Source organism: Coregonus clupeaformis, chromosome 18 (genome assembly GCF_020615455.1).
Source record: "Coregonus clupeaformis isolate EN_2021a chromosome 18, ASM2061545v1, whole genome shotgun sequence".
Classification (NCBI taxonomy): domain Eukaryota; kingdom Metazoa; phylum Chordata; class Actinopteri; order Salmoniformes; family Salmonidae; genus Coregonus; species Coregonus clupeaformis.
The window spans coordinates 3,353,228-3,375,934 of NC_059209.1; positions in this window are offsets into that span (position 1 = coordinate 3,353,228).

A 22,707-nucleotide genomic window follows, 5' to 3' on the forward strand; every position below is an offset into this window, starting at 1 on the left:
CACTAAGGGCTGGAACCACATGGGATTCCCGTTAAGGCAATACTTCTGTGAATACTGGACCAGTACTGTTGGAGTTGGCCCAATTAGCTTTGCAAAAGCAAATTGAATTGATTAATCAATGATAATGATCAATCATACCTGTATAGGCTATCTGGGAATTAAACTTTAATTAACCTGAAAAGCATTGCTGTATCTAGGTTAATGTGGAGAAAGTTTCAAATTTCTCATTGGTTTGAACAAATAAATGTGGACCTTATCCAAATGACCAACCTTGAAAAAGGTTTGTTTGGCAATTCGGTTAAATCGAATGAGACAATGATATCCAACCAGTTGAGATTGGATGGATATCATACAGTGTAACCCGTTATAACAGTGGGTTAAGAGTGTGCCCTCACATTGATTGTTTAAAAAACAATTACTGGTGATTCTTCACCACCAGAGGACACTGATTGCAGAAGGCTGAAATCAAATGGGAGTCCCAAGGGGCGGAACTTCCGTTGGATCAAAGGGAAAAACAAAAATGTCTGCTCTCCCTTCGTTAGCTTATGCAAAGCTACCCTACTTGTAAAGGGAATCTAATTTCCATGCACACACAGGGTCCCCTTTAACAAGGGAAGGGGTTTATTAATGACGTCTCACGTTAACCCTTTTTGGCGATTATTTTGCTAGCAATGTTTTACCGGAACACGCGGAAACATAAAATAAATGTTTTTGCCGTTGGTGATACTCACGCTACTGAAGCGCGATAGACAGAGAGATAATACTTTGCTTCGGCCAACAACTATATCTTCTCAAATTTCTTTAATTGACTGGCCCATATGTCCTAGCTCAATAAATTAATACTGACCGAGTCTACTCGCTTCTGAAACGCGAGAGACAGAAATAGTACCACGGTGGGCTCAACTTTGTCTATTTCTCTTGATAACTGCATTGACTGGCTCATATTTCCTAGCTCGTAGCATTCAGTAAATCCCCTGCACACTGACCTTTCGTCAGATATACAACACCGGAGTCAATCTCTCCCTACTAGTATCTGGATGAAAAGGGACCACACACACGCGGCTCTCAACAACAACCCTGCCTACAGCGCTATTGGTGTACAATGTATCTTGCTACACAATTCCTATAGACTGAATTCAACAGTAAGGCCTAGTTCTATCTTAGACTCCTCGCACGGGGCTCCAATATATTGTGACTTTACTTTTATTATTGTGATGACTATAATTTATCAAATAATGACCTAGATTAAATTAATCATGTAACAGTTAACGTTTCCCGAATTAACTCTAAAGATATCTAGATATCTCTCATTGTTTAACAGTCATTTATTTAATCATTTACCTCATATCAATCTCATTCTGAAAGTCATAGACTCTTTAAGTCTGTACGAACCCGGATCTTTCTGATCATTCCATACCACACAAATGTATTTAATTATTGATTTACTAACTATTTAAAATTGATAACACAAGATACAAACACGTACACAGTATAGGTAGGGATTAGAAACGTAATAGAATGAAAACGGGTCCCTAGTGGACTAACACAATATGACACTTGTTACAAAAGATGGTGAGTTAAAAAGAGAGGGAGAGAAAACACTTGGATACACATGGACCTACGCTCACAGTAATCCTAATACTTTGCCCCGAACTGCCGGCCGTTTGGGAAGAAATGTAATGTGTGTATTTACGTGTTGGAGGTCTTCGTCTTGTATCTCTGTTGGACCCAGGCCTTTGTGGGAAGGTGTCGATTGGGCATTCTCTTTCGGATGGCCTTTTAGATGTAAGTCCCATGTAGCGCAGTTGGTAAAGCATGGCGCTTGCAACACCAGGGTTGTGGGTTCGTTTCCCACGGGGGGCCAGTATGAAAATGTATGCACTCTGGATAAGAGCGTCTGCTAAAATGTAAATGTAAGGCTCAGATTGTCCACAAGAGGTCACAATGTCCTTCTTCTTAGTTTGTTTACTTTCACTCGTTCTGGAGGTGGTCTTCTGAGGACGGCTAATCAGCCGTGTTGATGATCCCCTGTGGGGTGATGAGAGCAGTGTAGTAGATGGTCCCACTTAAACTCACCTTCTTAGATACAGTACTTAGAACAGCTACTCAGCCGTAACATTGATTGTTAGTGGAGGCAACTTTGTCATCTTCACCTCGTGTTGATTTTCAGTGTCGGGACCAATATGGACAAAAGCTGCAGCTTGAGGTCTGTCTAGTCTGATCTAATCATTCTTAACTCAATATTTTATGCACTCTGGTAAAGAGGGGTGTTTCCGTCATACTGACACGCTCACTGAGCTCCCTCGGGCATGGCTAGTTATGAGGCAAAAGTATTATCATCACTATGATCTTGTTAGAAAGCTGAAATCACATTCCTATCTTCCTCCTTGATATTTTCTACACAATGTAAAGGATGTAAATCTGACAGTGTAAAAGCTCTTAAAGTCACAATGTTTTCGTTATAACGCCTTTATACCATTTTTAATGACATCACAAAATAGACATTAATTTTCCATATTCCATTTCTCAATATTCCCAACATTTGGATGTTGAAATATATTGTCCCAATGTTCATTGTTGGATGTTGAAGTTTTTGGGCGGCAAAAAGTCTCTGAAACAGAGGCATTCCTTTCACCATACTAGAGTGCCAGAGATAGATTCTCCTCCTCTCTAATTTATGGCAGTATTAAGGTGTCAAGACCAGCAAAACCTTATTCTTCTTATTGTGGGGCTTGTGCAGCAAAAGCCCCAGCTTCAATCTTCAACATACTTCTTCTTCTTCTTCTTCTTCTTCTTCTTCTTCTTCTTCTTCTTCTTCTTCTTCTTCTTCTTCTTCTTCTTCTTCTTCTTCTTCTTCTTCTTCTTCTTCTTCTTATTTTTCTTCTTCTTCTTCTTTAGGACGCTACTCATCCTACACCATTTAAACTGGAAACGCTGTTCAAACTTTAAAAACTGTAGAATGGTCTCACTCGAGTTGCTTGTACACATGTTTTTGATATCTTTTATACTTTTTATGTTATACATTCTTTGGTCCTTTTTTTTGACAATCTGCATTCACTTTCATTGCATTTTCCTCAACATTCTAAAGCTCCTCATTGTCACATCACTTCCAACTGCCATTCACTGTCAATGCAAAAATACAACATTTGACACAAATCATTTACTTTGAACACTCTTCTGACAACTTAGACAAAAAGTTAGAGGGTATGACATACTTACTTCTCTGCTATTCAAATCTGAAATAATAACAGAAATATCTGGAAAGGATCTAACAATATAGCTGTTTTAGTTTCCACATCAACAACATTTTCTGTAACTTTTTTGCAATAACTACCAATACCCCAACAAGTTAGACAAAAAGGTAGGGGTATGATATCTTCCTCTACTTCTCTGCTATGCATATCTGTTCACAGAACTAAAATGTTCACTACGGCTCTTACGGTACAGCTATTTTAGTAACTGCATTACCACATTTTCCCCAAACTTTTTCCAAACTGCCGTTTTGACCCTTTAACCCAACAAGTCAGACAAAAATAGAAGGTATGAAATCTTCCCCTACTTCTCTGCTTGTCAAATCCGAAAACGGATTAAGAATAGCGTCTACCGCCTCCCGAGTAGTGGCGCAGCGGTCTAAGGCACTGCATCGCAGTGCTTGAGGCATCACTACAGACCTGGGTTCGATCCCAGGATGTGTCACAACCGGCTGTGACCGGGAGTCCCATAGAGCGGCGCACAATTGTCTGGGTTTGGCAAGGGGGCTTTATTTGACTCATTGCGCTCTATCAACTCCTTGTGGTGGACTGGGTGCCTACAGGCTGACTTCGGTCGTTAGTTGAACGGTGTTTCGGCTGGCTTCCGGGTTAAGCAGGCAGTTGTTAAGAGAAGTGGTTTGGCGGGTCATGTTTCGATGGATGCATGACTTGATCTTAGCCTCTCCCGAGCCCATTGGGGAGTTGCAGCGATGAGACAAGATCGCAATTGGATATCATGAAATTGCGTAAAAATATATAAAAAGGAATAGCGTCTACCAATCTGTAGATAGAGCTGTTTTAGTAAACCATCAACTACAAAAAGTCATGTCAGAAGCTAGCAGATTAATTATTTACCAACAACAGCTGCAAATTTCAATAAAATTACATCACAGTTTGAAGTTCACTTTCCTTGCTTTATCTAACAAAACTATCAGGAATCTAGCACAAACATACAGTATGTTAGCATGTTTCTCACACTTGCTTGAACCACAAGGGAGCAGTGTTGCCAAGGCTACTGTTGACTAGCAACGCTTGACTCGTGAGAAGTAATGTCTTCATAGCTCTCCAAATTCCCATGAATTGTCAATCTGTTTCAGACCGAACAGCTAGCGCTAAGATTTTGAATACTCCCCCAACCAGACAACTTCTGACCACAACTACTGACCACGAAATACCACAATTACTGACCACAACTACTGACTACAACCACACAACCACTGACTACAACCACACATCTTAAGACCACACAACTACTGACCATAATCATAATCACCATAACTACTGACCACCATCATTACTGACCACAACAACTGACCTCAACACAACTACTGACCACAACCACACAAATAGGCCATACACACACAACTACTGAAAACAACTACTGACCACAACATCTGATGACAAACACACAACTTATGACAACACAACTACTGACCACTCAACTGCTGACCACAACTACTGACCACCACCACACAACTTTTGACCACAACCACATACCATCTTTCCACATCTAGTGACCACAACCACACAACTACTGACAACAACCACACAACTTCTGACCACAACCACACAACTGCTTACCACCACAACCACACATCTACTGAGCACAACCACATAACTACACACCACACAACAACTGACCACAACACAACAACTGACCACAACCACACAACTACTGACAACAACCACACAACTTCTGACCACAACCACATAATTACACACCACACAACAACTGACCACAACAACTGACCACAACACAACTACTGACCGCAACCACACGACTAGACCATAACCACACAACTACTGAACACAACTACTGACCACAACAAATGACCACAGCCACACACCAATTGACCACAACGACACAACTTCTGACCACATATCTACTGACCACCACCACAAAACATTTGACCACAACCACACAACTACTGACTACAACCACATAACATCTTACCACATCTAGTTACCACAACCACAGAACTGCTGACAACAACCACACAACTTCTGACCACAACCACACAACTGCTTACCACATCTAGTGATCACAACCACACAACTACTGAGCACAACCACATAACTACAGACCACACAACAACTGACCACAACACAACTACTGACCGCAACCACACAACTAGACCACAACCACACAACTACTGACCACAACTACTGACCACAATTACTGACCACAACCACACAACTACTGACCACAACCATATAACTACTGACCACATAACAACTGACCACAACATAACTACTGACCGCAACCACACAACTAGACCATAACCACACAACTACTGACCACAACTACTGACCACAATTACTGACCACAACCACACAACTACTGACCACAACCATATAAGTACTGACCACACAACAACTGACCACAACACAACTACTGACCGCAACCACACAACTAGACCATAACCACACAACTTCTGACCACATCTAGTGACCACAACCACACAACTATTGACCACAACCACACAATGTCTGACTACAACAACACAACTACTAACCACAATCACACAACTTCTACCACACAAATACTGACCCCTCAACTGTTGACCACAACTACTGACCACAACAACTGACAACAACACAACAACTAACCGCAACTACCCTGCTAGACAATAACCACACAACTGATAGCCACATCTAGTTACCACAACCACCCAACTATTGACCACAACCACACAACAACTGACCACAACCACACAACATCTGACCACACAACTTCTGACCACACAACTACTGACCATTCATCTGCTGACCACAACTTCTGATCACAACCATACAACTGCTGACCACATCTAGTGACCACAACGAAACAAATACTGACCACAACCACACAGATCCTGCCCACACAACTACTGCCTACACATCTAAATCACCACAATTACTGACTACAACCACCTAGCCACAACTACTGACCACAATTACTGTCCACAACCACACAACTTCTGACCTTAACCACAAAACTACTGACCACAACCACACAACTTTTGACCACATAACAACTAACCACACAACTGCTGAATACACATCTTAGGACCACAACCACACAACTGCTGAAAACATTTGGGGACCACAGACAAGCAACTGCTGACCACAACCACACAACTTCTGACCCCAAGCACACAAATACTGAACACACCCACACAACTTCTGACCACACAACTACTGAACACTCAACTACTGACCACAACAACTGACCACAACCACACTTCTTAAGACAACACAATTATTGACCACACTTCTAATCACCATAACTACATACCACCATAATTACTGACCACAACACAACTACTGACCACAACCATACAAATTGAACATACAAACACAACCACTGACCACAACATTTGACCACAACCACACAACAACTGACCACAACCACCAAATGTCTGACCACAACCACACAACTACTGACCACAAGCACAAAACATCTGACCACACAACTACTAACCACTCAACTGCTGACCACAACTACTGACCTCCCCCACAACTTTTGACCACAACCACACAATTACCGACCACAGCTACACAACTTCTCACCACATATAGTGACCACAACCACACAACTACTGACCACAACCACATAACTACTGACCAAAACTACTGAGCAGTGTTGGCAAGGCTACTGTTGACTAGCAACGCTTGACTCGCAATAATTAATGTCTTCATAGCTCTCCAAATTCCCATGATTTGTCAATCTGTTTCAGACCGAACAGCAAGCGTTAAGATTTTGAATAATTCCCCGGTCTGTAGTTATGGTCAATAGTTTTGGTCATAGTGTTCAGTAGTTTTTGTAAGTAAGTGTTTTGTTCAGTAGTTGTATGGTTGTGTTCAGTAATTGTGGTCAGCAGTTGTGGTTGGTAGTTGTGTGGTTGTGGTCATTAGTTATTTGGTTCAGTTGTTGTTTGGTCAGTAGTTGTTTTCAGTAGTTGTGCTTTGATCAGTTGTTGCTGTCAGCAGTTATTATTCAGTAGTTGTGGTCAGTAGTTTTGTGGTTGTGGTCAGGAGTTGTCTTCAGTAGTTATGGTCTCTAATTGTGTTGTTGTGGTCAGTAATTTTGGTTAGTAATTGTGTGGTCAGCAGTTGGTTGGTTGTGGTCAGTAGTTGTGTGGTTGTGGTGAGTAATTGTGGTCAGTAGTTGGTGTCAGTAGTTGTGTAGATGAGGTCATTTGTTTTGTGGTTCAGTATATGTCTTTTGATCAGTAGTTGTGGTCAGCAGTTTTGTCATAGTGTTCAGTAGTTTTGATAAGTAGGTGTGTGGTTCACTAGTTGTGTGGTTGTGGACAGTAGTTGTGGTCAGCAGTTGGTTTCAGTAGTTGACAAGTTGCGGTCATTTGTTTTGTGGTTCAGTAGTTGTGGTCAGTAGTTGTGTTTTGATCAGTAGTTGCTGTCAGTAGTTTTGGTCATAGATTTAAGTAGTTTGGTAAATAGATTTGTGGTTCAGTAGTTGTGGTAAGTAGTTGTGTGGTTCTGGTCAATAGTTGTGTGGTTCAGTAGTTGTGTGGTCAGTAGTTGTGTGGTTGTGGTCAGTAGTTTTGGCCAGTAGTTGTAGTCAGTAATTTTGTGGTTGTGGTCATTTGTTTTGTGGTTCAGTAGTTGTGTGGTCAATAGTTGTTTTCAGTAGTTGTGTTTTGCTCAGCAGTTGCTGTCAGCAGTTATTTTTCAGTAGTTGTGGTCAGTGGTTTTGAGGTTTTGGTCAGGAGTTTTGTTCAGCAGTTGGGGTTAGTAGTTGAGCTTGACGCCTTGATAAGTTCCTTTCCTGAGGATGGCTCACCCCTCACAGTTTTGGGGGATTTCAACCTCCCTATGTCCACATTTGACTCATTTCTCTCTGCCTCCTTCTTTCCACTCCTCTCCTCTTTTGACCTCACCCTCTCACCGTCCCCCCCTACTCACAAGGCAGGCAATACGCTTGACCTCATCTTTACTAGATGCTGCTCTTCTACTAATCTCACTGCAACTCCCCTCCATGTCTCCGACCACTACTTTGTTTCCTTTTCTCTCTCGCTCTCCTCCAACACTACTCACTCTGCCCCTACACAGATGGTAATGCGCCGCCACAACCTTCGCTCTCTCTCTCCCACTACTCTCTCCTCTTCCATCCTATCATCTCTTCCCTCTGCTCAATCCTTCTCCCTCCAATCTCCTGATTCTGCCTCCTCAACCCTCCTCTCCTCCCTTTCTGCATCCTTTGACTCTCTGTGTCCCCTATCCTCCCGGCCGGCTTGGTCCTCCCCTCCAGCTCCGTGGCTTGATGACTCATTGCGAGCTCACAGAACAGAACACCGGGCAGCGGAGCGGAAATGGAAGAAAACTAAACTCCCTGCCGACCTGGCATCTTTTCACTCCCTCCTCTCTACATTCTCTTCATCTGTTTCTGCTGCTAAGGCCACTTTCTACCACTCTAAATTCCAAGCATCTGCCTCTAACCCTAGGGAAGCTATTTGCCACATTTTCCTCCCTGCTGAATCCTCCACCCCCCCCCTCTCTCTCTGTGGATGACTTCGTCAACCACTTTGAAAAAGAAGGTTGACGACATCCGATCCTCGTTTGTTAAGTCTAATGACACTGCTGGTCCTACTCACACTGCCCTACCCTATGCTTTGACTTCTTTCTCCCCTCTCTCTCCAGATAAAATCCTGCGACTTGTGACTGCAGGCCGCCCAACAACCTGCCCGCTTGACCCCATCCCCTCCTCTCTTCTCCAGACCATCTCCGGTGACCTTCTCCCCTACCTCACCTCGCTGATCAACTCATCCTTGACCGCTGGCCATGTCCCTTCCGTCTTCAAGAGAGCGAGAGTTGCTCCCCTTCTCAAAAAACCAACACTCGATCCCACTGATGTCAACAACTACAGACCAGTATCCCTTCTTTCTTTTCTTTCCAAAACTATTGAGCGTGCCGTCTTTAGCCAACTCTCTTGCTATCTCTCTCAGAATGACCTTCTTGATCCAAACCAGTCAGGTTTCAGGACTGGTCATTCAACTGAGACTGCTCTTCTCTGTGTCACGGAGGCTCTCCGCACTGCTAAAGCTAACTCTCTCTCCTCTGCTCTTGTCCTTCTAGACCTGTCTGCTGCCTTTGATACTGTGAACCATCAGATCCTCCTCTCCACCCTCTCCGAGCTGGGCATCTCCGGCGCGGCTCACTCCTGGATTGCGTCCTACCTGACCGGTCGCTCCTACCAAGTGGCGTGGCGAGAAGCTGTCTCCGCACCACGTGCTCTCACCACTGGTGTCCCCCAGGGCTCAGTTCTAGGCCCCCTCCTTTTCTCCCTATACACCAAGTCACTTGGCTCTGTCATATCCTCACATGGCCTCTCCTATCATTGCTACGCTGACGATACACAACTAATCTTCTCCTTTCCCCCCTTCTGATAACCAGGTGGCGAATCGCATCTCTGCATGTCTGGCAGACATATCAGTATGGATGACGGATCACCACCTCAAGCTGAACCCCTGGCAAGACGGAGCTGCTCTTCCTCCCGGGGAAGGACTGCCCGTTCCATGATCTCGCCATCACGGTTGACAACTCCGTTGTATCCTCCTCCCAGAGTGCGAAGAGCCTTGGCGTGACCCTGGACAACACCCTGTCGTTCTCCGCTAACATCAAGGCGGTGACCCGCTCCTGCAGGTTCATGCTCTACAACATTCGAGAGTACGACCCTGCCTTACACAGGAAGCGGCACAGGTCCTAATCCAGGCACTTGTCATCTCCCGTCTGGATTACTGCAACTCGCTGTTGGCTGGCCTCCCTGCCTGTGCCATTAAACCCCTACAACTCATCCAGAATGCCGCAGCCCGTCTGGTGTTCAACCTTCCCAAGTTCTCTCACGTCACCCCCCTCCTCCGCACACTCCACTGGCTTCCAGTTGAAGCTCGCATCCGTTACAAGACCATGGTGCTTGCCTATGGAGCAGTGAGGGGGAACGGCACCTCTGTACCTTCGGGCTCTGATCAGTCCCTACACCCAAACGAGGGCATTGCGTTCATCCACCTCTGGCCTGCTGGCTCCCCTTCCTCTGCGGAAGCATAGTTCCCGCTCAGCCCAGTCAAAACTGTTCGCTGCTCTGGCACCCCAATGGTGGAACAAGCTCCCTCACGACGCCAGGACAGCGGAGTCACTCACCACCTTCCGGAGACATTTGAAACCCCACCTCTTTAAGGAATACCTGGGATAGGATAAAGTAATCCTTCTACCCCCCCCCCAAAAATTTTTTTTTAAAGTGGTTATCCCACTGGCTATAGAGTGAATGCACCAATTTGTGAGTCGCTCTGGATTAGAGCGTCTGCTAAATGACGTAAATGTGCCCTTGAGCAAGGCACTTAACCCTAATTGCTTCTGTAAGTCGCTCTGGATAAGAGCGTCTGCTAAATGACTAAAATGTAAATGTAAATGTAGTTGTCGTCAGTAGTTATGGTCTCTAATTGTGTTGTTGTGGTCTGTAATTTTAGTTAATAATTGTGTGGTCAATTGTTGGTTGGTTGTGGTCAGTAGTTGTGTGGTTGTGGTCAGTAACTGTGGTCAGTAGTTGGTGTAGTTGTGTAGTTGTGTTCATTTGTTTTGTTGTTCAGTAGTTGTGTGGTGAGTATTTGTGGTCATTAGTTCTGTTTTAATCAGTAGTTTTGGTCATTAGTTTTGGTCATAGTGTTCAGTAGTTTTGTAAGTAGGTGTGTGGTTCACTAGTTGTGTGGTTGTGGACAGTAATTGTGGTCAGCAGTTGGTTTCAGTAGTTGACAAGTTGCGGTCATTTGTTTTGTGGTTCAATAGTTGTGTGGTCAGTAGTTGTGGTCAGTAGTTGTGTTTTGATCAGTAGTTGTGGTCAGTAGTTTTGGTCATATTGTTCAGCAGTTTTGGTAAGTAGGTGTGTGGTTCAGTAGTTGTATGGTTGTGTTCAGTAATTGTGGTCAGCAGTTGTGGTCGGTAGTTGTGTGGTTGTGGTCATTAGTGGTTTGATTCAGTTGTTGTGTGGTCAGTAGTTGGTTTCAGTAGTCGTGTTTAGATCAGAAGTTGTTGTCAGTAGTTTTGGCCATATATTTATGTAGTTTGGTAAATATATTTGTGGTTCAGTAGTTGTGGTAAGTAGTTGTGTGGTTCTGGTCAATAGTTGTGTGGTTCAGTAGCTGTGTGGTCAGTAGTTGTGTGGTTGTGGTCAGTAGTATTGGCCAGTAGTTGTGGTCAATAATTTTGTGGTTGTGGTCGTTTGTTTTGTGGTTCAGTAGTTGTATGGTCAGTAGTTGTGGTCAGTAGTTGTGTTTTGATCAGTAGTTGTGGTCAATAGTTTTGGTAATAATGTTCAGTAGTTTTTGTAAGTATGTGTGTGGTTCAGTAGTTGTATGGTTGTGTTCAGTAATTGTGGTAAGCAGTTGTGGTTGGTAGTTGTGTGGTTGTGGTCACTAGTTCTTTGGTTCAGTTGTTGTTTGGTCAATAGTTGTTTTCAGTAGTTGTGTTTTTTGATCAGCAGTTGCTGTCAGCAGTTATTTTTCAGTAGGTGTGGTCAGTGGTTTTGAGGTTTTGGTCAGGAGTTTTGTTCAGCAGTTGGGGTTAGTAGTTGTCGTCAGTAGTTATGTTCTCTAACTGTGTTGTTGTGGTCGGTAATTTTCGTTAATAATTGTGTGGTCAGCAGTTGGTTGGTTGTGGTCAGTAGTTGTGTGGTTGTGGTGAGTAATTGTGGTCAGTAGTTGGTGTCAGTAGTTGTGTAGATGAGGTCATTTGTTTTGTGGTTCAGTATATGTCTTTTGATCAGTAGTTGTGGTCAGCAGTTTTGTCATAGTGTTCAGTAGTTTTGGTAAGTAGGTGTGTGGTTCACTAGTTGTGTGGTTGTGGACAGTAGTTGTGGTCAGCAGTTGGTTTCAGTAGTTGACAAGTTGCGGTCATTTTTTTTGTGGTTCAGTAGTTGTGGTCAGTAGTTGTGTTTTGATCAGTAGTTGCTGCCAGTAGTTTTGGTCATAGATTTAAGTAGTTTGGTAAATAGATTTGTGGTTCAGTAGTTGTGGTAAGTAGTTGTTTGGTTCTGGTCAATAGTTGTGTGGTTCAGTAGTTGTGTGGTCAGTAGTTGTGTGGTTGTGGTCAGTAGTTTTGGCCAGTAGTTGTAGTCAGTAATTTTGTGGTTGTGGTCATTTGTTTTGTGGTTCAGTAGTTGTGTGGTCAATAGTTGTTTTCAGTAGTTGTGTTTTGCTCAGCAGTTGCTGTCAGCAGTTATTTTTCAGTAGTTGTGGTCAGTGGTTTTGAGGTTTTGGTCAGGAGTTTTGTTCAGCAGTTGGGGTTAGTAGTTGTCGTCAGTAGTTATGTTCTCTAATTGTGTTGTTGTGGTCTGTAATTTTAGTTAATAATTGTGTGGTCAATTGTTGGTTGGTTGTGGTCAGTAGTTGTGTGGTTGTGGTCAGTAACTGTGGTCAGTAGTTGGTGTAGTTGTGTAGTTGTGTTCATTTGTTTTGTTGTTCAGTAGTTGTGTGGTGAGTATTTGTGGTCATTAGTTCTGTTTTAATCAGTAGTTTTGGTCAGTAGTTTTGGTCATAGTGTTCAGTAGTTTTGTAAGTAGGTGTGTGGTTCACTAGTTGTGTGGTTGTGGACAGTAATTGTGGTCAGCAGTTGGTTTCAGTAGTTGACAAGTTGCGGTCATTTGTTTTGTGGTTCAAAAGTTGTGTGGTCAGTAGTTGTGGTCAGTAGTTGTGTTTTGATCAGTAGTTGTGGTCAGTAGTTTTGGTCATATTGTTCAGCAGTTTTGGTAAGTAGGTGTGTGGTTCAGTAGTTGTATGGTTGTGTTCAGTAATTGTGGTCAGCAGTTGTGGTCGGTAGTTGTGTGGTTGTGGTCATTAGTGGTTTGATTCAGTTGTTGTGTGGTCAGTAGTTGGTTTCAGTAGTCGTGTTTAGATCAGAAGTTGTTGTCAGTAGTTTTGGCCATATATTTATGTAGTTTTGGTAAATATATTTGTGGTTCAGTAGTTGTGGTAAGTAGTTGTGTGGTTCTGGTCAATAGTTGTGTGGTTCAGTAGCTGTGTGGTCAGTAGTTGTGTGGTTGTGGTCAGTAGTATTGGCCAGTAGTTGTGGTCAATAATTTTGTGGTTGTGGTCATTTGTTTTGTGGTTCAGTAGTTGTATGGTCAGTAGTTGTGGTCAGTAGTTGTGTTTTGATCAGTAGTTGTGGTCAATAGTTTTGGTAATAATGTTCAGTAGTTTTTGTAAGTATGTGTGTGGTTCAGTAGTTGTATGGTTGTGTTCAGTAATTGTGGTAAGCAGTTGTGGTTGGTAGTTGTGTGGTTGTGGTCACTAGTTCTTTGGTTCAGTTGTTGTTTGGTCAATAGTTGTTTTCAGTAGTTGTGTTTTTTGATCAGCAGTTGCTGTCAGCAGTTATTTTTCAGTAGGTGTGGTCAGTGGTTTTGAGGTTTTGGTCAGGAGTTTTGTTCAGCAGTTGGGGTTAGTAGTTGTCGTCAGTAGTTATGTTCTCTAACTGTGTTGTTGTGGTCGGTAATTTTCGTGAATAATTGTGTGGTCAATTGTTGGTTGGTTGTGGTCAGTAGTTTTGGTCATAGTGTTCAGTAGTTTTGGTAAGTAGGTGTGTGGTTCACTAGTTGACTGGTTGTGTTCAGTAATTGTGGTCAGGAGTTGGTGTCAGTAGTTGTCTAGTTGCGGTCTTTTGTTTTGTGGTTCAGTAGTTGTGTGGTCAGTATTTGTGGTCATTAGTTGTGTTTTGATCAGTAGTTGTGGTCAGTAGTTTTGGTCATAGTGTTCAGTAGTTTTGGTAAGTAGGTGTGTAGTTCACTAGTTGACTGGTTGTGGACAGTAATTGTGGTCAGCAGTTGGTGTCAGTAGTTGTCTAGTTGCGGTCTTTTGTTTTGTGGTTCAGTAGTTGTTTGGTCAATAGTTGTTTTCAGTAGTTGTGTTTTTTGATCAGCAGTTGCTGTCAGCAGTTATTTTTCAGTAGTTGTGGTCAGTGGTTTTGAGGTTTTGGTCAGGAGTTTTGTTCAGCAGTTGGGGTTAGTAGTTGTTGTCAGTAGTTATGTTCTCTAATTGTGTTGTTGTGGTCGGTAATTTTCGTGAATAATTGTGTGGTCAATTGTTGGTTGGTTGTGGTCAGTAGTTTTGGTCATAGTGTTCAGTAGTTTTGTAAGTAGGTGTGTGTTTCACTAGATGAGTGGTTGTGGACAGTAATTGTGGTCAGGAGTTGGTGTCAGTAGTTGTCTAGTTGCGGTCTTTTGTTTTGTGGTTCAGTAGTTGTGGTCAGTAGTTGTTGTTTGGTCAGTAGTTGTTTTCCGTAGTTGTGTTTTGATCAGCAGTTGCTGTCAGCAGTTATATTTCAGTAGTTGTGGTCAGTGGTTTTGTGGTTGTGGTCAGGAGTTTTGTTCAGCAGTTGGGGTTAGTAGTTGTCGTCAGTAGTTATGTTCTCTAATTGTGTTGTTGTGGTCAGTCATTTTCGTTAATAATTGTGTGGTCAGTTGTTGGTTGGTTGTGGTCAGTAGTTGTGTGGTTGAGGTCAGTAATTGTGGTCAGTAGTTGGTGTCAGTAGTTGTGTAGTTGTGTTCATTTATTTTATTGTTCAGTAGTTGTGTGGTCAGTATTTGTGGTCATTAGTTGTGTTTTGATCAGTAGTTGTGGTCAGTAGTTTTGGTCATAGTGTTCAGTAGTTTTGGTAAGTAGGTGTGTTGTTGACTAGTTGAGTGGTTGTGGACAGTAATTGTGGTCAGCAGTTGGTGTCAGTAGTTGTCTAGTTGCAGTCTTTTGTTTTGTGGTTCAGTAGTTGTGTGGTCAGTAGTTGTGGTCAGTAGTTGTGTTTTGATCAGTAGTTGTGGTCAGTAGTTTTGGTCATAGTTTTGGTAAATAGGTTTGTGGTTCCGTAGTTGTGGTCAGTAGTTGTGTTTTGATCATTAGTTGTGGGCAGTATTTTTGGTCATAATGTTCATAGGTGTGTGGTTCAGTAGTTGTATGGTTGTGTTCAGTAATTGTGGTCAGCAGTTGTGGCCGGTAGTTGTGTGGTTGTGGTCATTCGTTGTTTGTTTCAGTTGTTGTGTGGTCAGTAGTTGTTTTCAGTAGTCGTGTTTTGATCAGTAGTTGCCGTCAGTTGTTTTGCTTATATGTTTAAGTTTTGGTAAATAGGTTTGTGGTCAATAGTTGTGTTCAGTAGTTATGTGGTTCTGGTCAGTCATTGTGTGGTTCAGTAGTTGTGTGGTCAGTAGTTGTGTGGTTGTTGTCAGTGGTTTTGGCCAATATTTGTGGTCAGTAATGGTCAGCAGTTTTGGTAAGTAGGTGTGTGGTTCATTAATTGTGGTCAATAGTTGTGTTGTTGTGTTCAGTAGTTGTGTGGTTCAGTAGCTGTGTGGTTCTGGTCAGTAGTTGTGTGGTTTGGTAGTTGTGTGGTCAGTAGTTGTGTGGTTGTTGTCAGTAGTTTTGTCCAATAGTTCTGGTCAGTAATGATCAGTTATTGTGTTGTTTTGGTCAGTAGTTGTGATTCAGTAGTTGTAGTCAGTAGTTTTGTGGTTGTGGTAAGGAGTTTTGTTCAGCAGTTGTGGTCAGTAGTTGTGGTCAGTAGTTCTGGTCTCTAATTGTCTAATTGAGGTCAGTAGTTGTTTTCAGTAATTGTGTGGGCAGCAGTTACTTGGTTGTCGTCAGTAGTTGTGTGTTTGTGGTCAGTAATTGTGGTCATTAGTTATGTGGTTCAGTAGTTGTGTGGTGAATAGTTTTGGTCAGTAGTTGTGTGGTCAGTAATTGTTCTGTCACTAGGTGGTTGGTTGTGGTCAGTAGTTGGTTGGTTTTGGTCAGTAATTGTGGTCAGTAGTTGTGTATTTCTGGTCAGTAGTTCTGTGGTTCAGTAGTGTTGTGGTCTGTAGTTTTGTGGTTTTGGTCAGCAGTTGTGGCCAGTAGCAGTGGTCAGTACAGATCAGTAGGTTTTGTAAGTAGGTGTGTGTGGTTACCTAATAGTGGTCATAGTTGTACTCAGTAGTGTTCAGTGGTTGTGAGTCAGTAGCTGTGGACAGTGTTTCTGTGCTCGTGGTTAGGAGTTTTGTTCAGTAGTTGTGGTCAGAAGTTATGTTCTCTAATTGTGTTGCTGTGGTCAGACAGTTTTGTTCAGTCATTGTGTGGTCAGTAGTTGGTTGGTTGGGGTCAGTTGTTGTGTGGTTGTGGTAATTTGTTTTGTGGTTCAGTAGTTTTGTGGACAGAAGTTGTGATCAGTAGTTGTGTTTTGATCAGTAGTTGTGGTCTGTAGATTTGGTCATAGTGTTCAGTGTTTTGGTAAGTATGTGTCTGGTTCAGTAGTTGTGTGGTTGTGGTCAGTAATTGTGGTCAGTAGTTGATGTCAGTAGTTGTTTGGTTGTGGTCATTTGTTTTGTGGTTCAGTAGTTGTGTGGTCAGTAGTTTATTTTCAGTAGTTGTGTTTTGATCAGTAGTTGCTGTCAGCAGTTGTGATTCAGTAGTTGTGGTTTTGTGGTTGTGGTCTTTAGTTGTCGTTCAAGTTTTGTTCAGCAGTTGTGGTCAGTAGTTGTCGTCAGTAGTTATGGTCTCTAATTGTGTTGTTGTGGTCAGTATTATTGGTTAATAATTGTGTGGTCAGTAGTTGGTTGGTTGTGGTCAGTAGTTGTGTGGTCAGTAGTTGTGTTTTAATCAGTAATGCCTGTCAGTAGTTGTGGTCAGTTATGGTGAGTAGTTTTTTATAAGTAGGTGTGTGGTTCACTTATTGTGGTGAGTAGTTTTGTGGTTGTGGTCAGTAATTGTGTGGTTGTGGTCAGTAGTTGTGTGGTCAATAGTTGTGTCGTTTTGGTCAATAGTTTCAGTCAGTAGTTTTGTGGTTGTAGTCAGGAGTTATGTTCAGTAGTTTGGTATGTAGTTGTCGTCAGTAGTTGTGTGGTTGTGGTTCACCAATTGTGGTCAGTAGTTGTGTGGTTGTGGTCAGTAGTTTTGTGGTCAGTTTTCAGTAGTCATGTTTTGATAAAGAGTTGCTGTCATTAGTTTTGGTAAAGTTTTCAGTAGTTTTGGTAAATAGGTTTGTGGTTCAGTAGTTGTGGTCAGTAGTTTAGTGGTTCTGGTCAGTAGTTGTGTGGTTCAGTAGTTGTGTGGTCAGTAGTTGTGTGGTTGTTGTCAGTAGTTGTGTGGTCAGTAGTTCTGTTGTTTTGGTCAGAAGTTCTGATTCAGTAGTTGTAGTCAGTAGTTTTGTGATTGTGGTAAGGAGTTTGGTTCAGTAGTTGTGGTCAGTAGTTTTGGTCAGTAGTTATGGTCTCTAATTGTGTTATTGAGGTCAGAAGTTTTTTTCAGTAATTCTGTGGTCAGCAGTTAGTTGGTTGTCGTCAGTGGTTTTGTGGTTATGGTCAGTAATTGTGGTCAGTGGTTGGTGTCAGTAGTTGTGTGTTTGTGGTCATTAGTTATATGGTTCAGTAGTTGTGTTGTCAATAGTTGTGGTCAGTAGTTATGTTGTCAGTAATTGTTCTTTCAGTAGGTGGTTGGTTGTGTTCAGTAGTTGTGTGGTTCTGGTCAGTAGTTGTGTGGTTCAGTAGTTGTGTGGTCAGTAGTTTTGGTCATGGTGTTCAGTAGTTTTGGTAAGTAGGTGTGTGGTTCAGTACTTGTATGGTTGTTTCCAGTAATTGTGGTCAGCAGTTGTTGTCGGTAGTTGTGTTTTGATTAGTAGTTGTATTCAGTAATTGTGGTAAGTAATTGTGGTCAGTAGTTGTGGTCAGTAGTTGTGGTCAGTAATGATCAGTAGTTTTGGTAAGTAGGTGTGCAGTTCTCTAATTGTGGTCAGTAGTTGTGATTGTGGTCAGTAGTTGTGTGGTCAGTAGTTGTAGTCAGTGGTTTTGTGGTTGTGGTCAGGAGTTGTCATCAGTAATTATGTTCACTAATTGTGTTATTGAGGTCAGTAGTTATTTTCAGTAGTTAGTTGGTTTTCGTCAATAGTTGAGTGGTTGTTGTCAATGATTGTTGTCAGTTGTTGGTGTCAGTAGTTGTGTGGTTGTGGTCATTAGTTATGTGGTTCAGTAGTTGTTTGGTCAGTAATTGCTATGTCAGTAGTTTTGGTAAGTGGTTCACTATATGTGGTCAGTGGTTGTGTTCAGTAGTTGTGTGGTCAGTAGTTGTGGCCAGTTGTTGTGGTCAGTAATGGTCAGTAGTTTTGGTAAGTAGGTGTGTGGTTCACTAATAGTGGTCAGTCGTTGTGGTCAGTAGTTGTAATTCAGTAGTTGTGGTCAGGGGTTTTGTGGTTGTGTTCAGGAGTTTTGTTCAGTAGTTGTGGTCAGTAGTTGTCATCAGTAGTTATGGTCACTAATTGTGTTGTTTTTGGTCAGTAATTGTGTGGTCAGTAGTTGGTTGGTTGTGGTCAGTAGTTGGTTGGTTGTGGTCATTTGTTTTGTGGTTCAGTAGTTGTGTGGTCAGTAGTTATGTTTTGATCAGCAGTTGTGGTCAGTAGTTGTGGTTAGTAGGTGTGTGGTTCAGTAGTTGTATGGTTGCTGTCAGTAATTGTGGTCGGTAGTTGTGTGGTTGTGGTCATTAGTAGTTTGGTTCAATAGTTGTGTTTTGATCAGTAGTTGCTGTCAGTAATTTCGGTAATAGTTTTCTGTAGTTCTGGTAAATAGGTGTGTGGTTCAGTAGTTGTGGTCAGTAGTTGTGTGGTCAGTAGTTGTGTGGTTGTGGTCAGTAGTTTTGGCCAGTAGTTGTGGTCATTAATGGTCAGTAGATCAGACTGTTAAAAAGTAGGTAATAATAATATAATATATATATAATATAATATATAATAAAATAATAATAATATAATATGCCATTTAGCAGACGCTTTTATCCAAAGCGACTTACAGTCATGCGTGCATACATTTTTTTTTGTGTATGGGTGGTCCCGGGGATCGAACCCACTACCTTGGCGTTACAAGCGCCGTGCTCTACCAGCTGAGCTACAGAGGTGTGTTGTTCACTAATTTTGGTCAGTAGTTGTGTGGTTGTGGTCAGTAGTTTTGTGGTTGTGGTCAGTAGTTGGTTGGTTGCGGTCAGTAGTTGTTGTTCAGTAGATGTCTGGTTTCGCTCAGTAGTTTTGCTCAGTAGTTGTGCTCTGTAGTTTTGCTCTGTAGTTCTGGACAGTAGTTCTTGAATCCCAAATCACCCCCTTCCCCAAATCACCCCTTCCCCAAATCACCCCTTCCCCTCGGCCCTCCATTTGCGCCTTCACGCACACCTTCGCCAAATGCACAAGTGTCCCAAAGCTGAAGGAGTGAAAATTATGGAGGGTGTAGGGGCTAATTAGACCCTCTGGTTTATATCTTGTAAAACGACCGGTGGGTTTTGTTCATTTGAATTTCATGCTCGTTTTATTATTTAAAAGTGGAACATGAATTGCATAATTTAAGTCACAAGTCTGTCCCGAAGTTGAAAGGTTTATTGAACCCCCCGCCACTATCTGGAAGTCACCCTCTGAGTTTCGTCAGCAACACGTGACAACAGCGAGCCCTCCGAGGGAGTTGGTTGGGGCGAGTGGGTGGTTTTGGGATTCACTGCCTGTCTCTGGTTACTTTTAATGGAGTTAAAAGTACTCCATCCCAATGAACTCCTGTTATCAACTCTAACTCCAGGGAGTGAATCACTCTCTTGAAGATTAAGATAACTCCCTCTAGAGTCAATTTAACTGTAATATTTTTAACACTGTGATTTCAACTATCCTTGATTTACTGTGTATGGTGTTGCCAGGAATAATACAAAGATATGCTAATAGTTCACCCTACTTTTACTCTGTTCAGTTGCTACTTAAACAGAATTATTTGAAATGAAATGTACGTCATTCTATTTTTTTTTTTTTTTTTTTAACATGCTCTTTCAACAGCACAGGATAGCAAGTTGTTTTGGTCATTTCTCCAAGGAAGGGGGGGAAAACCTCACAATGTCAGAGTTGTGTGTGAGAAAAGACCCCCAGAGGTAATCACCTCTTATACTTTCAAATCAAATCAAATTTTATTGGTCACATACACATATTTAGCAGATGTTATTGGGGGTGAAGCGAAATGCCTGTGTTCCTAGTGTAATGAATACTCGGACAGAGTGGTAAGATCCAATCGCAGAATAGCGATGCTTTATTAGAGTACAGACAAGGGAATAGCTTAATCGTGGTCGGGCGGGCTGTGGTCAAAACCGGGCCAGGCATAGACAGGCAGAGGTACCAATGGAGCGGGCTTAGTCGTAGTCGAGGGCACAGGCACAGGATCAGAGGACGGTAATCACTGGGGTAGACAAGCAGAGGATTAAGCAATTCGGGGAGTCAAACAACAAGGCACAGGTCGGATACACGGGTAATCAAAAACAACAAACTCTCTCTCTCTCTCTCGGAACAAAACGCTTAGCAAGTCACAATGGAACAATACCTCGCGCCGACTGAGCTTCTGAGCACACCTTAAATCCTACACTAATTACTGACAGGTGTGCTCAGAACTCAGGTGAACCAGATCGAGTCTGATGACTCCCCCTCTCTGTAGATCGGGGAAGTGTCAGACTCTGTCTAGACCCTGCCAACCCCCGATCCCTTACACCTAGCTCCAACAGTCCAGTAATATCTGTAAATTCACAACACTACACACAATACACACAAATCTAAAAGTAAAAGAATGGAATTAAGAAATATATAAATATTAGATTGAGCAATGTCGGAGTGGCATTGACTAAAATACAGTAGAATAGAATACAGTATACACATATGAGATGAGTAAAGCAGTATGTAAACATTATTAAAGTGACCAGTGTTCCATTATTAAAGTGACCAGTGATTCCAAGTCTATGTACAGTATATAGGGCAGCAGCCTCTAAGGTGCAGGGTTGCGTAACCGGGTGGAAGCTGGCTAGTGATGGCTATTTAACAGTCTGATGTCTTGAGATAGAAGCTGTTTTTCAGTCTCTCGGTCCCAGCTTTGATGGACCTGTACTGACCTCGCCTTCTGGATGATAGTGAACAGGCCATGGCTCGGCTGGTTGATGTCCTTGATGATCTTGTTGGCTTTCCTGTGACATCGGGTCCTGTAGGTGTCCTGGAGGGCAGGTAGTTTGCCCCCGGTGATGCATTGGGCAAACCGCACCACCCTCTGGAGAGCCCTGCGGTTGCGGGCGGTGCAGTTGCCGTACCAGGTGGTGATACAGCCCGACAGGATGCTCTCAATTGTGCATCTGTAAAAGTTTGTGAAGGTTTTAGGGGTCAAGCCAAATTTCTTCAGCCTCCTGAGGTTGAAGAGGCTGTTGCGCCATTCTTCACCACACTGTCTGTGTGGGTGGACCATTTCCACTGCGGTCCCGTCGATGTGGATAGGGGCGTGCTTCCTCTGCTGTTTCCTGAAGTCCACGATCAGCTCCTTTGTATTTTCTTATGTTGAGTGAGAGGTTATTTTCCTGGCACCACTCTCCCAGGGCCCTCACCTCCTCCCTGTAGGCTGTCTCGTCATTGTTGGTAATTAGGCCTACTACTGTTGTGTCGTCTGCAAACTTGATGATTGAGTTGGAGGCGTGCTTGGCCACACAGTCATGGGTGAACAGGGAGTACAGGAGGGCGCCGAGCACGCACCCTTGTGGGGCCCCTGTGTTGAGAATCAGCGAAGTGGAGGTGTTGTTTCCCACCTTCACCTCCTGGGGGCGGCCCATCAGGAAGTCCAGGACCCAGTTGCATAGGGCGGGGTTCAGACCCAGGGCCCACAAGCTTAATGATGAGCTTGGAGGATACTATGGTTTTGAATGCTGAGCTATAGTCAATGAACAGCATTCTTACATAGGTATTCCTCTTGTCCAGATGGAATAGGGTAGTGTGCAGTGCGATGGCGATTGCATCGTCTGTGGATCTATTGGGGCGTAAGCAAATTGAAGTGGGTCTAGGGTGTCAGGTAAGGTAGAGGTGATATGAGATCCTTAACTTACCTCTCAAGGCACTTCATGATGACAGAAGTGAGTGCTACGGGGCGATAGTCATTTATTTCAGTTACCTTTGCTTTCTTGGGTGCAGGAACAATGGTGGACATCTTCAAGCAAGTCGGGACAGCAGATTGGGATAGGGAGAGATTGAATCTGTCTGTAAACACACCAGCCAGCTGGTCTGCGCATGCTCTGAGGACGCGGCTAGGGATGCCGTCTGGGCCGGCAGCCTTGCAAGGGTTAACACACTTAAATGTCTTACTCACGTCAGCCAAGGAGAAGGAGAGCCCACAGTCCTTGGTAGAGGGCCGCATCGGTGGCACTTTATTATCCTCAAAGTGGCGAAGAAGGTGTTTAGCTTGTCCGGAAGAAATACATTGGTGTCTGCGACGTGGCTGTTTTTCCCTTTGAAATCCGTAATTATCTGCCACATACATCTCGTGTCTGAGCCGTTGAATTGTGACTCCACTTTGTCTCTCTTCTGACGTTTTGCCTGTTTGATTGCCTTACGGAGGGAATAACTACACCGTTTGTATTCTACCATATTCCCAGTCACCTTGCCATGTTTAAATGCGGTAGTTAGCGCTTTCAGTTTTGCA